Here is an 18,046-nt window from a genome sequence, read left to right on the forward strand (position 1 = left end):
AGCGCTGTACCTGGTTTTCGACTCAAGTTGGGGGCAGCAGAAGGCAACAGTGATCATGGTGATGTTTGAGCAGATGAGAGCAAACGTGGGCAAGTTGCTCAAGGGTATCGACAGGAGGCATATTTCCCTTGATATAGAAAAATAAAGTGGTTATTTTCCTTTTTTTAACTTTAAAAAAATAAATTTTGAAGTTACTTTTCTTTAAAACATACATATTTAAGGAATGTGTGTGTGTGTGTGTGTGTGTGTGTGTGTGTACACATATATGCATTTAAATGTCAAAACTCTAGAATTTAGTAGGTCTGTTGCCAATACTTCAAAGGATTTTGGACCAACTGATGTAGGGAAACCACCGGGGAGGAAATTACCCTGCTGAGATGGCTCACACCACATCACACCACATCCATACAGACACAGGCTACCTCTGTGATTATGCTGCTTCTCCCTGTAATGACACAGAGAGCTCCTCCTTACTCAGTGCTGGTGGGAGTGTAAACTGATGTAGACATTATGGAAATCAGTATGGAGGTTTCTTAGAAAACTAAAATTAAAACTACCATATGACCCAGCTATGTCACTCCTGGGCAGTTACCCAAAGCATCTAAGTCATACCTCGGAGATACTGTCCATTCATACTATGCACTGTTCCTGTGAGCCAAGAAAACAGAACCAGTAGAGATATTGCTGAATGAATGGATAAAATGGATTACATGTGCCTGCATGCATGAGTGAACACACACACACACACACACACACACACACACACACACTGGAATTTAATTGAGTTGCAACAAAAAGTGAAAGTATGACATTTGCAGCAAAGTATACAGAACTGTAAATCACTAAGTGAAGTAACTCAGACTCAAAAGATAACTACTGAATGCTTTTTTCATATATAAATTCTACTTTTAATGTGTGTATACGTATGTGTGTGTGTGTGTGTGTGTGTGTGTGTGTGTACGTGTGCGTGCATGTATATGTATGTATCCTGGTATAGGACAAGAATCTAGAAAGGGAAAACCTGCTTTCTTGTTTAGCTGCATACAATAACCCATGTCCTTGTTTAACTGTAAATAATATAACCCTTGTTCTTGTTTGCCTGTATGTAATAATCTACCTGGGGGTGGGGTCTGTAGCTTCGCCATAGAGTCCAGATCACTTCATTCCAGCTTTTCTGTATCTCTGTGTGTCTGTCTATTCTTCCTTCCCTTACTACCCCAGTTAGGTCAGTCCCTGCAGCCATGGAAGAGGACTATGAGAGGGAAAAAGGAGTCTTCAGGGAGAGGGGTAGTGGGATGGGGGAGAAGATTAATAAAATATGTATGAAACAAGAAAACCCATTGCTTAGTATGTAAATTGAGAAAAATACTTTAAAAAATATTTATTTTTATTTATATGAGTACACTGTTGCTGTCTTCAGACACACCAGAGGAGGGCATCAGATCTCATTAAAGATGGTTGTGAGACACCATGTAGTTGCTGGGAATTGAACTCAGGATGTCTAGAAGAGCAGTTAGTGCTCCCAAACTCTGAGCCACCTCTCTAGCACAAGAAAAATATTTTAAAAGATTCCTTTTCTATGTAGGCACCAGCTTGACCTCTCTCTGTTCAATGAGTTGTGTGGTTGTTGTCTTCAGCAGTGGGGCCTTGCCATCAGTGTGTGGAGAGCAGCCTTTAGACTTAGTAACAATCTGAGTTGTTTGGGAATTTTCATGGGACCCTGTTGGCCGACAACTCAATTGGATTTAACGCAGTCACAGTATGGGAAGCTTCTTTTGATGACAAGAGATGGCTAATTGAAACTTCATCTCCCTTGTTATTTAAAGACTTCATTAGGATCACCTTCATATATTTTAGGAGTTTCCATTGCACTAGGTTTCCCTATTGGCCTTCAAATGCCCCTCGATTCTAGCTGTCTCTCCCCATATTTTCTCCCTCAACCATACCCCCTTACTCCTACATTGTAGTATCTTTGGTATAGAAAGGTATTCTGTGGGCTACAAAAGAAATGCAAACACCAAACCAGCCTCAAAAACTTTGATCTACAATATCGCCCTGTTTGCAAAAAATATACTAGGACAATGGTGGCATAAAGCTTGTGGGAGTAGCCAACCAATGTCTGATTAAAAGCTCACTCCACAAGATGAAACCCATACCCAACACTACTTAGGTGACCAAGAACCTGGGACTAGATAGTTCAGAGACTAGGGTAAGCCAAATGATACTAGTCTTAAAAGAAAAAAAAAATGATAAAATGACTCCAGCTGATATTCTGCTATACTCAGTGATCGGTGTCTTGCTCAGCCAGCATCAGAGAAGCTTCCTCCTGCAGCAGATGGGAACAAACACAGAGACCATACCCAGACATTATGCAGAGAAAGAGAACTTGGAACACAGAGCTCTACATTGAAGATCTCCATCAAACCCCTCTCCTCAGAGAGGGAACCCTACGGAAGAGCAGGCTGAGAGTATAAGAGTGAGAGGGGAGAAAAGCAGGGCCCCACTGGATCAACTGAGCAAAGCTCACATGAACTCACACAGAGGGAAGCATCAGGCACAGAGCCCACACATGAATGGCACAAGTCCTCTGTGTACATAATAGAGCTTTTAGTTCCATATTTTTATGGGACGCCTGAGTGTATGAACAAGTGGATCTCTGATTCTTGTGCCTTCTCTTGGGGCTCTCTTTCTGCTGTTGGCTAACTTGTCCAACTTCAATGTGATGGCTTTGTTTTATCTAACTATATTTATTTTGTTAAAAAAAAATTTCAGTAGAATTTCCTTACACTGTTAAAAATTAATCTAAGTCAGATAAATGTGTTAAACTAGGCTGGCAAGAGAAGAACCTCTACTTTTCCAAAGATATATAAATGCTGGGTCCTTTAAAAGTTGAAAAAATACTTTGCCAAACTTGAAAAAAAAAAGGGAGGGGGCTATTTCCACATTTCAGATAAGAGAAACCAGAAGCAGAACATGTCAGGGAACTGAACTTAAATGTATGCTAAAGCTCAGTGGCTTACATGACTAGGCTTCAAACACATGCTGTGAGATTGAGAAACTAAATGAAAATGCATAAGAACACCATAGATAAATTTCTAAATTATAGTAAGCACAATAGTGACAAGTAGAAAAAGCAACATGAAGAAATAGGTTGTATAATTACATTCATGGCAATTTTATATTTTTAAAGTAGGGTTTTACTCCAGGGTGACTTCAAACTCTATGTAGCTGAAGATGAGCTTGAATTTCTTATATCATTTGCCCATTTAGCCTTGAACTCCAGATGCCAAATATACAGGTGTGAAACACTAAGTTTATGAGCTGCTGGAGATCAAACCCTGAACTTTGTGTGTGCTAGGCAAATGCTACAGTCACTGTGCTAGATTTCCAGCCCAGAAAGCATTAGATACAAATGAATCTGTAGTAATAGCAATTCGATGGTTGCTTGAGGACGTGGCAGATGAAGCTGAGTGGACCCAAAGAACATCTTTGGGATGGTAGCTTGCTGTCTTGATCATAGTGATGTTTTTCAATAAGTATATATATCAAAACTTGTCCAGCTTTACATTACAAAACTGTGTACAGCTACTTGTATGACAGTTATACCTTACAAAACTTCTAAAAATAAACGAAAAAAATAGAAAAAAGCTAAATCAATATTCAAGCAAACATAACATCTCTTCCTTCCTACTTATCTTTATATAACCTATTTTTTTAAAGGAACTTACTTATCTAGCCTGTGAATTGTAGGTTTTATTGATGGCAATAAAAGATCCCTTAGCTTTTAGGGCTAGACACGGAAATGTTTATGAGTAAAATTTGTGTGTGGGATGGGGGTGGGGAGATTAGGCGTATTTTGGTGATTGTTTAAGTTAATGGGCACCGTAGGACTTATACTATTTCTCTACTTTTATATACTAAAACATTTTTATGATACAAAAGGAGCCCGGAGCACTATCTCAGTGGCTGGTTATCACTTAGGGGCTGAGTAGACATAACTCCCCCATGCTCCCTCCCAGAGTGATTTTGCTATTCACTAAAGAGGGTTGTTGCTGCAGACAGAAAAGCAGTCTTGATAGTGAGACAAATTTCAGACATCTCTATCGGGTATTGATAGCTATCATCTGTATTTCTTATTAAGTTATAAAAATAGTAAGTCACATAGTCTTCAAGAAACGTTTACACTCCACAAGAACATTTTCTGATTTCCATAAACATATTGCTTGACCATGTTGTGGTTGTCATTATTGATAGTGGTGGTCATTGTCTTCCTCCTCATCTTCTTTCCTTCCCTCCCTCCCTTCTTTCCCTCCCTTTCTCACTCCTTCCCTCTCTTCCTCCCTCCCTCCCTTCCTTCATTTCTTTTTTGAGACAGACCTCACATTGTAGGCCAAGGTGTCCTGGAACTGACTTTGTATCCCAGGCTAGGCATGAACTTGTGATCTTCCTGCCATCATATCTGGCTGGTTGCATGCGTTCTTATTCTGTCTTAAAGGATGACTTTAGTATAGGCTTAGTATGATTTGTCTAGATGTCTTTGAATTTCAGCTCTAAATAAAAAGGAAGGAGAAAAGTTTTTCTAGCTACATTGCATCTTTTGCTACCTTTCCTTTCTTCTTTCTTCAGGTAGCCATTGTCATTTCTCTCTCTCTCTCTCTCTCTCTCTCTCTCTCTCTCTCTCTCTCTCTCTCTCTGTGTGTGTGTGTGTGTCTCCTTCTTCCTCCTTCCTCCCAGTGTGTGAGGGGGGCGGGTGGTGTGTTCTCTTGTATCCCTGGCTGTCCTGGAACTCAGTAGACCAGACTTGCCTTGAACTCAGAGATTCATCTGCCACTGCCTCTAAGTGCTTAAAGATATGATCCACCACAGCCTGGTTTGCCAGTGTTATTGTTCAAATCTTTCCAGTGTCTGAAAAACAACAAGAAAACAACTCTGAACCAACATAATAGTGGCTAGGGAGAGGCTCAGTGGGTAAGAACATTTGTTATGCAAACATGGAAACCTACAGATCCCCAACGACCCTGTAAAAAACTTCAGGTGTGGCTGTGCATGCCTACAACCCCAGTGCTGGTTAGAGATGGAGACAGGAAGTCTGCAAGAGCTTGCTGGCTGACAGCCTAGCCAAACCTGGGAGCTGTAGGGTCAGTAAAAGATTCTGTCTTAAGAGAGTAAGAAGGAGAATAGTAGAAGATACCCAGCAACCTCTTTTGGTTTGTTTAGTGTATACTTAAGTATAACAGACACACAAACACACTCACAGAGAAATTCACACATACACACATAAGACAAAGCAAAAAAAAAACAAAACAAAACAAAAAAAACCCTTTTCCATGCTAAACACATATACACATGGTTACTGATTTGAGTCATGAAGTGCTTTTATTAGGGCAAGCTGATTTAAATAAAGCACAGAATTTTAATTAATTTTTAAATGCAGTGATGAGTTCTCAGACATTACATAATTAGCCTAGTCTAGGAAGGGTTCTGAGGAGTAGACAGTTCCTATGAGGACCTTCTAAAATCTTATCAAATACAGTATGTATTCATTTCATTGAAAAAATATCCTCAGAAGAGTCATACAACACATGACTCTTCTTTCCATAATGTGTGTTGAAAAATTTAGACTTGACTGAAAGAAATAAAAAGCTAAATTCATTTTTAAAATAGTAAATAACTAAGAAAGCATCTTGACTCGGAAATGACTCAATCTATAGGCAGACGTCTGGCTTATTTTGAACTCTTTCATAATGTGTCAGCTTTGCCTTCAGGCCATCTTTCTTCACAGTAGAAGGGTGGCTTCGGTAACTAAATCCACCCCTCACTGCAGCCAGAGTGAGGAAGACTCCTTTCCTTTCTCCTCTTCAGTGGTTAATATTGTCAGTTTGATAGGATATAGGATTATCTGGGAGACAAGCCTCCGGTGTGCCTGTGAGGGTTGATCTAGATTAGGTTAACTGAAGTGAGAGGACAGACTTTAATTCTGAAGTAACGCCCTTCTTTGGCCTGGGCTCCTGGATTGATTAAACAGGAGAATGTGAACTTGGAGCATTCATTGTCCCCTTTGTCAAATAACTTAACTCTGTTTAGAAGATACCAGAGGGTAAAAACTATGGCCTTTTTGTGTGCTGATTTTCTCAAAGAGCCTGGCTCAGTATCTACTTCTTATATATTTACATAGAGACTTTGCAGGCCTGGAAGTCAACAGATGATTTGCGTTAATTAAATCCTAACTTCATTAGGTATCAAAACTTAAAGCATTCAATGAGTCAGGTTCAGGGTTAGAAGGTCTACTCAGGGTACAGAGGTTAACAAAAATACGGAAGGACCCAACATGGAGGGGAAACCCGAATAAGCTGGAACACTTTTGCTATGACCCAGCGTCTGTAGGCATTAAGAAAAACAAGAAAAGAAACTTGGGTTTGAAGGTCCTTTGGCAAATGTTATATTTCTCAGAGTAGCTATTGGATCTGGGTGAACAATAATGACTGGCCATTGAAATGTTATAAGAAAGACTTTTCAACTCAAGAAGCCACTCTAGAGCTCCAATCTCTGGACCCATTTAACTCACAGGTAACATTTACTGAATGAATACTTCCTATAAGCCAGGTAGGAGTCATCATGAAAGACACAGAAACAGTGGAATAGGTCTTTCTGGAATCTCTAACATATTTCACAGATTAAGGGTACACAGATGTGTGCCAGACACCTGAGAAAAAAGTTCTTATGAGACTCAGGGGTATGCACAGGTCATTTCTGGCTGGTTGATCTAGAAAAGAAGAAATTCACAGTTCAAAGAGTAGTACAATATTTGTGGTAGAAAATAGATAGTTTATCTTGGGTTGTCTTCACAGTTGGGTTAATGCTTTCCTATCTAGTCTGAGTCTGGAAGAACTAATCAAGGGGGAAGCCTCCGAGCTCAGAGACACACCTTCAAAGGACAAAGAGTCCGGGAGGAAAAGTTAGCCGTCCGAGATGACTTACTGGCCTCACAGAATGGAAATACGTAAAACAGGTTTTTTTTTTTTTTTTTTTTTTTTAGGAAAGACTCTCCTCAAAGGGGACTTAGAACTCAGTCAGTGCTTGGGGATGATTGGCAGGGGCCAGCACGTGTGCAGGAGGGCCTCGCGCGCCTCCGATCTTCTAGCTCGCCCTCCGCCCTCTGCTAAGGTTTGTACTTCGCGCTTTCGTGGGTGGGTGGGCGGGGGCCCGAGCCGGGTCAGGCCGGACTGTGGACGCGCGCGCGCCGCCGCCTTGGGCAGAAAAGGCACCTCCGCCCGCGGGAGCGCGCACGCCGCGCCGAGGGGCCGGGCGCGCGCGCTCCCGCCGGCCGCCTCCTCCTCAGTCCGCCCCCTCCCTCGCCTCTTCCTGCCGTGCGGTCCTCTCCCCTCCCCAGCCGGCTCTCTCCGCCCCGTTCCCTCCGCCCTCCCTGGGCTTCGGCGGCGGCGGAGTGAACGGGACGGGCCCGGCCGCAGAGCTCTGGGCGGCGGGTGGGACTCGGGCGTCTGACAGAGTTGTTGTTCCGGCACGGCCGCGGAGACCTGAGGTGAGGTGAAGGCGGCCTTCGAGGGGCCCGAGGGCGGCCTGACGGCGGGGAGCCGCGGTCCGGAGGGTTTTGGGGTGGACTGGGCTGGTCCAGGGAGGGTCGGGGTGCGAGGCCCGGCCCGGGACCGGGATGCTGGAGCACCAGGGCGGAAGGCATCAGCCGTCGGCCGCCTCCCGGACACCCAGGTTCTCGGTGTGGCTTGTTCGTCGCGGAGGGGCCGCGGGGCGGGAGGCGGGGTTGGCGCCCCTCACCTGGGGCGGGGTGGGAGCTTGGGCGGCCACCGCCTCCAACTGTACCCTCCTGACATTGCCGCCGCCCCCGCCGGCGGCGGCCGGGATGTGGCTGCTGCTCGGCTCGGGTTCCCAGCAACCCCGAGTCCGGGGGGCGTGTGGACAGGGTTATTTTCTCACCCACTTGAAAGCGTCGGTTGGATCCCGTGTCCTTCCCTCGCTCTTTCCTTTCCTCCGCCCCGCGCACTTTGCTCTGTTCCTGCTGGCAATGCTTGTGGTTTTGCTGTCTGGGATAGGCTGTTTTTTGGGCAGATCTCTACCTGCAAGGAATGCCCCGCTTCAAAGTTGACCGCGTGGGCCCTGACAGACACTCACGCACACCCACGCGCTTGTTGTCCTCCTTGTCCTGATAACTGAGTCAAAGTTTCTGAGACTGAGCTGGTACTTTGCTCTGATCGCCAACGGTGCAGGGCTGGACGGTGCGTCAGCATGTGGAAAGGGGCCACTGGCCATTGGGGAGATGGCCAGGAGCAAGGAGGGCTGATCTGAGAAGAGTTCATTTGTGGTCTCAAGACAGTTTCGTTCAGGTGCTTATGTCTTCTCTTTGGACTTCTCAGAGTTAGTTATTTCAGAAAAAGACTAAAAATTAGGCGATCGTTTTTCAGAATTGATGGTATGCAAATAAAATGAACCGCTAACCTTTAATGGTAAGGGTTTGCTTGACAAACTTAGTGTTGTTTGGAAACAGATTTCAAAGCCTACTTTTTTTTTTTTTTTTTTTTGGTCACTGAAAGGTTTAGCTTATTTTAATGCATTTAAAATTTCTTGTGTATGAGAAGATGCAGATAGTCAACTGTCACAATCCAGAGAACACAATTTCGTGAAAACCTTAAGCCTTTTCTTGTAAATAGTGTTTACGTTTGGCCCGCGCTGGACTTCTGTAGAATGTCCAGTAATCGTGATCAGGAGATACAGACATGAAGTTTGTAGTCAAATTGGAAGTGGATGCTATTCGTGGAAAATACTAGTTTACAAGCTGCCTGGAAAGGGAAATTGGCCCATGATTCATTATCTTAGTTGCGTTCTCTATATGAAACTGACACTGAGGCTGCAAAGAAGAAAGGCTAGATGAATTTAATGTAGTATATGTTATTACAAAATTGTACTTGGGAAGCTAGCTAAGACTTTGAGTTAGATTGATGACTATATTAAATTAGTTCAAGATGTACTCTAATATACTAAGCCATCTGGGGAGAAATAGATGTGCCTGTGCAGGGCTTATCTGTTGTAAAACTTAATTTGTGCTCTGGGAAGCTGCAAATAAGTTAGTAAGTTCTAGTATCATTGAGGAAAATAGTAAATATACAAACAAGTGCAGTAGATACGGCTGTAGACCTATGACAGTTTTCTTTCTTTCCTTCTTAAACATTTGCTGGGAAGTTCTGTACATTATGTCTGTGCTGTTCTGAGAATTTTTGCTTGCTTGATCACTTCCCTCATGATGTTTTTAAAAATATTTGAAAGTTTGGGATATTTGTTTATTTATTTTTAAAGGTTTATTTAATTTTATGTGTTTTATCTTTATATATGTCTGTGTATTCCCCCTGTGCCTGTTGTCAGAGGTGGCCAGAGGACATCAGGTCCTAGAATTGAAACCAGGTCCTCTGGAGGAACATCTCGTGCTCCTAAGCCACTGAGCTGTCTCTCTAGCCTTATTTACTTATTTTTTTTTTGAGACAGGTAGCTCTGACTGGCCTGAACTTACTGCATAGCCCATGCTGACCTTAAACATATAACAGTCCTCCTCCCTCCACCTCCTATGTGTTATTATGCACATGAGCCAAGCCCAGCTGTTCTCATCTTTGACTTATAAAGTATTATTAAGCAGGTGAGACAAGAGTTTTCATTTCTGTCAGCTCATTAGTTCTGAATTTGTGGCTTCTGAAAAACTTTGCTTTGCTTTATGTGAAACTTGAAATGGTTTAATTGCTGTATATTTATTTGAACTCTCAGATACTGCGGTGAGGCTGAAAGTCTTAGGTCTGGGGGAGTAGTGAAAAGTGGAAGTTCTGTAGTTCCAAGTACAAGTATCACGTGGGAGAGATGAACAGATTTCTGCACACTGACTCTGAAGGGAGGAAGTTAGGTGTATAAGATTCCTGCACTGGAGGTGTAGAGCTGGGACTCCGTTTCAGCCTACCACTTTCTTCTTAAAAATTCCTTTTAGATTATTTGTTATTATTTATTTATTGTTTATGTGTATGAGTGCCTTGCCTGCATACATGTGCATCTTGTATGTGTGTGTGTACCTGGTGCCCCTGGAGGTCAGAAGAGGACATCACATCCTCTGTACCTGGAGTTAAAGATGGTTGTGAGCTGCCATGTGGGTGCTGGGACCTCTGCAAGAGCAACATGTGCTCTTGAGCCAACTGTTGAGCCAGCTCTCCAGCCCCAGCCAGCATTCTTTAAGTTGTATGGAGATGAGAACTTGAGGAGATTGACATAATCAATACTGTAGCCTTTGGGAGTCCGCCCCTGTGTTGTGCAGGTTTCAGTTTTTGCATGTTTATAACATCTTTTAAACATTATTTTAAACTTTTAAAAAAGATTTATTTATTTTATGTATATAAGTACACTGTAGCTGTCTTCAGTCACACTAGAAGAGGGCATCCTATCTCATTACAGATGGTTGTGAGCCACCATGTGGTTGCTGGGAATTGAACTCAGGACCTGCAGTCAGTGCTCTTAACCACTGAGCTATTTCTCCAGCTTTATTTTAAACTTTTAGAAAATAAAATGTATAGCCAAAAAATAGAACAAACAAAACAAAAGAGCCACAAGAAAAATATCAGACACTGAAATTAACCAGACCCAAAGCATAACTCTTGTTTTATATAAATGTTTCAGTCCCAGGGTTTGAGGATACAAAGACTGAACATAGAATTTTAATTTTTTTCCCTAGTCTTTTTCAGACAAGGTCTTGATGTATATAGTCCATCCTGGGTTCCAGTGCATATGTAACTTAGTCTGAACTTATGATTCTCTTTGCTTCTTGAGAGCTGGGATTTCACCACTATGCCTGGCCAACCCCAGGGATTTCTTTAGGCCTACAGAGTTTGTCATGACAAATGGAAAGAGAAAAGACAGAGTTGAACTCTAGTAATGTAGGCATACCCATTAAAATTTTATTTAAAAAGACATCATTAACATTTTATTTAGAAAGAATTGCTTATTGTGTGTGTGTGAATATTTTGTTCACATGTCTGTCTGTGTACCCTTGGAGTTCAGAAGAGGATATTGGATTCCTTAGAATTGGAATTATGGGTGGTTGTAAGCTACCACATTGCTGCTGGGAATAAATTGTTCTTAACCCCCAAGCAACCTCTCCAGCCTGATGAACTCATTTTTTGACTTGACTGCTGTCTTTTAAGAGTAGACAGGAGTTTTGAGTTTATAGTTAATATTTAAATTGGGTATACGTATGTGGACATTAGTGGTTCCCAGTTACTAAGAGTTAATGAAATTAAGCATACTTATATCTCAACATTTTAATTTTTATATTTCATTTACTTCCTATATTGTTTATTCAGCCAACAAGATACCATGATTGTTTGAATACAGCAATTTCATGCTTATGCTGATTCATTTTACTGACTTTTTTTTTTTTTTTAAGTATATAGGTTTGGGGATTTTCCTAGGGAACATGTAGACATATTTTTAGTTGATTTAGAGTTATATTTAGGTTAAGATTATTAGTGTGTTTGAAATTTTGAGCCTTTTTATTTTCTAAATAGCCTTAAAAATAGAAAACACACATTTTATAAATAATCATGAAAAATCTGGCTACAGGCAGTGTTGTTGTGATAGACACAGTACAGCCAAAAATACATCTAGGGAACTTATTTGCTCCTTATCCAGTTTAGCGTGCTTAAGTAAAAAGTCAGAAAATTATTTCAACAAAACCTGTTTCTCTCAGAGTAGGAAGTCCAAACACTACTTTGTGAACTATGCTGTCTGTCTCTTGCCTACTTTAAGCTCAGCGAGCACTACATGTCTTTAAGGGCAAATTAAGTTGAAAAACTAATTCTAATGGAGAATTCTTAGTAATAGAAGTTCCATTGGGAGATAGATGCAAGCATGTGTTAAGAATTTTGGGGAAAATTAGGCATAGAAAATTTGCTTTTTTTACTGCACTGTTTCAAAACCACACACCTCCTTTCCATAATTTGTTTTACAGTGATATCTGTGTCTTATTACTTTCTGTTTTGAAAAGAAATATGAATAAAGAGACTATAGCCAAGAATAAGATTTGCATACATGGATACTGGAGATCATTGTACTAAACATTTAGTAAACCGTTTTGGCTGTACTGCACAGGATGAAATTCTTAATATCTTACTCCTGCATGTACACACACACATGCATACACACACACAGACAGACACATTCCTGAAATAACAGTTTTGTGAAATACTTCTTATCTGTTCAGTGCTGTGCTGATTGGCTGCTGACTTTGAACAGCAATTGCACATATCTCTTTCTACTTAGCTCTGTGTTCAGTGATATTGTCATGGTGTTGCTTGATTGGTCATAGCAGGATTATTTATTTATTCCATGGACAACCAGAAAATAGTATAACTTGAGCTTTCTGCTGTAGCCAGTTGTTAAATGTAAAGCATATTACTTGCTGTAACACTGTGCAATATTCTTTTCATGTAATTTATGAGGAGATGCTAAGATTTAACTTTTCAGTTGATTTTATACTCTGCTGAAGATTACTAGTGTCATTTAAAACAAGCAACACCTACCATGAACATCCAAAACAAATGAACAAACAGACAGACATACAAACTAGTTGAGCAAACTTTTCTAACCTGCAGGTGATTATACAAAAAATCTAAAGTCCAAAATGGGTAGTTATTGGCAAAGTCAGGGTTCTGTATTGGATCTCACTATGTCTGTCTTTGTCTCATAGAGGCAGACTTTCATATAGCCCCACTTACTTCTCAAGTGCTAAGATTACAAACATGTATCACTACGTTACCTGGCCAGCCAGTGGGCTTCTGTCCTTTTCTGATCCAAGCCATTCATTTAATTCAGTTCCAGTATTCTGTTAGGCAGTTTGAATAGAGATGAATGAGGCATGGTCCTTGACTTTGAAGCCTTCATGTTTATGTGGAAGATTAAATATGGGAACACAGATAATGAATACATGCCAGAAAATAATGAGCGATTAGAGAGGTGGGAAAGATTACTATAGTTGTAAGGATGGGGGACAGGTCTTTTAAACTAGGCTTAGAAGAACAGGTAACATTTTGAAATTGTGGAAATAAGATGACTAGTTTGGAGAGAAAGACCTTACTGCGCCATGGGCTATGGTGAGCATAAGTTTCAAGGTGTGTGTAGGCAAGAGTAATGAAAGCTAGGTGAGAGTCAGTCACACTCAGGTGGTTAAGAGCCTGGGAGTTTTTCTACTTTTCAGTTTATCTTAATTTTTATAACTAGAGTCATTTAGTGCTTCTTAGTATAAAACAAGTTTTATATGCTGTGCTTCTGATTAAAACATGACCCCAAGAGAGGGTAAAGGGTAAGTATATTTACAATAAAAGTTGAAGAGAGAAGTTGTAAGTTATAGAAAAAAACACCTTGAGTTTATTGATTCTCAGTGTGTTGGAAAGAGAAAATCTTTTGTTTTAAAGAAGATATTAGTGTTTTTCTTTCATTTTGTTTAATTCAGTAGATAGCATCAAATTGGCTATACCAGAGCAGGAAATAATTGTGTTTACAAAGATCTTCTAGAATGAGGTTTCTAAATGACTGGGTCTTACATTTTTGAGGCTGTTGTGGTTTAGGCAGAAAGGTAGTTTTTGAGCTACTAGCTTCAGAACTTAGGGCAGGATTTAGTATGAAATTTCTACCTTGCTGCCCTAAGTTCTGAAGCTAGTAGTTCAAAAACCACCTTGGGAGAGTGAGTAAGGTGTGTGTGTGTGTGTGTGTGTGTGTGTGTGTGTGTGTGTGTGTATTCATGTGTTCATATGCATGGGTATATATGTGTAGCTGTCAAAGGTTGAGTGTCAGGTATCTTCCCTGATGGCTTGGCTTTCCTCTGTCTGTATTGAGGCAGGGTCTCCAGAGCCCTGATCTTGTTGATCGTGCTAGTGTAGCTGTCCAGCTTGTTTCAAGGTTTCCTTGCTTCTATATCTGATCTCTGGGGTTACAGACAGGCTTGACATTGACTTGGGTACCTCATGTTTTTGTAGCATATATATTACTCACTGAATCATCTCTTCAGACCTGAGGGATTGATTCTTAACCCCCAAAGCTTTCTTGGATTTCAGTACTGTTTGACAGCTAGTATGATTGACCATGTTTTGAAGTCTGTTTGGAACTTAGCTTCTTCTTCAGGGACACTGGGGGCTAGAAATGAAGATAAATGGTACAGGTTCTGTTTGCTTATCAGACCGAAGCACTGGAGGCAGTTCTTGAGCTTTTCTGTCTGCTGATTTCACACTTAGGCTTCTAACTGAAATCCTGCACAGTTGGAAGGAGGTTTCCTTTTCTTTGACCCTCCATTTCTGTAAAGGTAAAAGTCCTCTTTAATGTTGCCTAGGTAACAGCACACACACACAGACTTTGATAGCTCAGCACTGAAGTGTGTGGAAAATTTTGGAAATCTTTGTAATGAAGTTGCTATAGTAAATAACTACTTGGTTGGTAAAACACAAGAGTTTTGGGAATGAGCCTTGGTTCCAAAATAAATACGCATTGTGTCATTGCTAAACTGTTTTTCTCATTTATTTAAGTTTCTGATGTGTTAAGTGCTTTGTCATGTAATTTTAGACAATTGCAGCAGTCTCATGAACTGTTCCACACGGTAGACAGCATGCCCGGAAAAGTGCAGGGAAAGCTTTGATGCAGCATGCCAGCACCCTTCATATAAATTGAGTAGCTATCTAAGTGACCACAGTTTTTTTTCCCTTTATGAGATAGAGTAGATTTTACCAACTGAGATTTCTAAAATTTCTTAAAAATTTTACCATACTCTTTTAAAATATAAAATGTGATAATGATCTTCAACAGTGCAATCAGTTCTAAGGGTGTGCATGTTACATTAGTTGTTGGAGTTTGTGGGTAAAACTATGGGCTTCTTGGTAAAAATATATAGTTTGGCTCCTTAAAGACTGTTGTATGAAAGTAAGATAAAACCCAAAGGGAGTTTTTGAATGCCAAACTCCTGGGGGAAGAAACACATTTACAAAGCAAGTGTAGAATTCATTCGTCAGTGAAACATTTCTCAACGTCATCGCTCATGTACACATATATGTCATTGTGCCCACATTTCAGACTTATTTTTTACATGTTACACAAACCACAAACACAATTTTAATAAAAACATGTACATGTATTTTTCAATTTTAAGGTTTAAAACCATAAAACCCCAATTTTTGATAAGCCATGTTTAGAGTGTCTATTGTATATTTTAATATGTTTCTGTCATTTTGAGACCCTCTATTAAGAACTTTTAAAAATGTAAATGGTTCTGAGAATGGTTACTAGATGCACTCAAGCACACATGTATGTATATGCATGTATGTATAATATATTGACAGACAGGGTCTTACTGTGTGGGCCAGACTGGCCTCAGACACTTTAGCCTTCTGCCTCAGCTTCTCATGTGTGGGGATTACAGGTGTATACCATGACTCTTGGCTTTGTGTTATGTTAATTTGTTTATTTCTCTGTAATTATTTTTTCTTGGTATTCTGTGATTATATTATATTCATAAATTAATGAAAAAATCAACTGTTGGCTAGAACCTATTTATATGTTGATGGACAGTATGAATGCCGATGTTCGTTTAGAGTTATTTAGTGACTTAGCAGCTGTTTGGCAACAGACTTCATCAGTCTTTTCTCATGGAAAGATGTATAGTCTCACATTTTAAAATCCTTGTCATACTTGTTTCTCTTTCACTGATCATGCTTAGAAAAGTATTTTGCTTTGCTTTTGATCTGTTGGAAAGAAACATTACCAAATGACAGTGAAGAGTAATTTAGACAGTGTCTTCTTTTCTCCATCCTTTTACACTTTCATACCTTGACACTGCACTTGATCTTAGCCAGAAGGATGAGAAACAATCCACCTCCATATGGAGGATTAGGATAACATTAGCTTACTAGCAAGGTTAATGGAAAAAATAGAATAGGATATTATTAATATTATTTAAATCTTAGTTCACTCATTTGCTATACTGGTTGGCTTTTATTGTCAGCTAGACACAAGCTAGTCACCTGGGCCATGAGATTGGCCTGTGGCCATTTTCTTGATTAATGATTTATATGGGAGGGCCAGCCCACTGTGGGCAGTACAACGTCTGTGCATGTGGACCTGGGTTGCATAAGAAAGCTGGTTAAGTGAGAGAGCAAGCCAGTAAGCAACTTTCCTCTATGGCTTCTGCTTTAGGATTTTCCCTTGATTTCCTGCCTGGGCTTCCCTCCATGATGGGCTGTAATTTCTAGGATGAAGTAAATTCTTTTCTTTCCACATTGCTTTTTTTTTTTTTTTTAAACATGCATTACATCCCCATTGTACTTTCCTCTCCTTCCACTCCTCTCAGTCCCTCCCTGCACCTCCTTTCTCCTCCAAATCAACTCCTCCGTTTCCCTTCAACAACAACAACAACAACAACAACAACTACTACTACTACTACTACTACTACTACAAACAGATCTCTTAGGGATAGTTACTGAACATGGCCTAACAAGATACAGTTAGCCTAGGCACAGACTATCATGGCTGGGACATGCCATCCCATTAGGAGGAAAAGGGTCTTAAGTGCAAGCAAAAGACTCAGAGACACAACCCACTCCCATTAGAACACCAAGCTACTCAACCATAAGGTGTGTGCAGAGGACCTCGCTCAGACCCTCCCAGGGTCTTTGTTGTCACTTCAGTTTCTATAAGCCCTATGAGCCCTGCTGAATTGATTCTGTGGGCCATGTTCTTGTGATGTCCTTGACCTCTTTGGCTTCTACAATCCTTTCTCCCCGTCTTCTGTGGGGTACCTCTGGTTCTGCCTTTCCATATTGCTTTTGGTCACAGAGCATTTGCTAATAACTAGTGATTTTAAAGAAACTCTGTGTTGAGTTATTCAGCTTAGTTTTCATTGACTCTAGGTATCTTGGTTTTTTTCTTTTAAAAATTTTATTTAACTTTTATTTTTACACTCTAGATTTTATTCCCCTTCCCAGGCCACCCTCTGCCTGTTCCCCATCCCATACTTCCTGCCCACCCCCCAAAAGTTCTGACATGTCTATTTCTTGTCAGCATTGTCATTAGTTTTGATATATGAAACATATTTCTCCTGGTGCATTTGGTATTTTGAACAATAAATTTACTATCTTTACCATTTAAAGATAAAAGGATAATCTAACAATAGCTTGTTAATATGTTACTTGTTCTGTTTTAGTATGAATTTCATTAACCTTTTTGTGCTTTGTTCCACTGAGTTTTTTAAACTTTAGCAGTTTTTTTTTTCATTTTTCTGGTATTTTGCTTTGAAAAAGGTAAAAATTAACACCCTTTACTGATAGGTGTCATAGCAGATGTTTTCAAACCTAGCACTAGGGAGGCAGAAGCAAGAGAGTTAGACAGTATAATCTGTAGAATGAGTTCAAGGCTAGCTAGAGCCACATTGAAAGAGCATATCCTAAAGGAGCAAAGCAAAGCAAACGAAACAAAACAAAAACTTCAGAGAAAAAGAAAAATTATTAGTTGTTCAATGCAGAGAGAAAGGAATAGTCTTTACTGTATAAATAAGTAAGAGCACTTTTTTTTTTTTGTGGGAAACAGTGTAGGTGGAATTTAGGGTCTTAATTCTTGGTTTAGTACTGCTGTGAAATTCAGACAGAATAAGTTTTAGGTCAAAGTTTTCTTTTTGTTCTTCGGTATATAAAAATAACAAGCTAGCATTATTTGTATCAGGGTAATATAAGATAATATACATTATATAACTATCCTTTTTTTCTTAGATTTATTTATTTTTCTGAGTATGACTGTTTCTCCTGAATGTATGTATGCATACCATGTGTGTTCCTGGTACCAACAGAGGTCAGAAGAGGGTATCAGATCCCTCAGATCTGGAATTATAGATGGTTGTGGGCCTCCAGGTAGGTGCTGGGAACCAAACCCAGGTTTTCTGCAAGAGTGATAATTACTCCTAACCTCTGAGTTGTCTTATAAGTACCTATACGAAGTAGGAGCTGTTAAATGTTGC

The 18,046-nt window shown here is 40.2% G+C and overlaps 1 protein-coding gene across 2 annotated transcripts in view; it reads left to right on the forward strand.

Annotated features, from left to right (window-relative positions):
• Positions 1–7,434: 7,434 nt before the first annotated feature.
• Positions 7,435–18,046, forward strand: part of RABGAP1L (RAB GTPase activating protein 1 like) — a gene marked incomplete at its 5' end in the record, with an annotated part of 560,236 nt that continues 549,624 nt past the window's right edge. For both annotated transcript variants that reach the window (XM_080920559.1, XM_080920560.1), the window contains one exon: positions 7,435–7,540. The remainder of the gene's footprint in view (positions 7,541–18,046) is intronic.

The sequence above is a fragment of the Micromys minutus genome (assembly GCF_963924665.1).
Source record: "Micromys minutus genome assembly, chromosome: 1".
Lineage (NCBI taxonomy): Eukaryota > Metazoa > Chordata > Mammalia > Rodentia > Muridae > Micromys > Micromys minutus.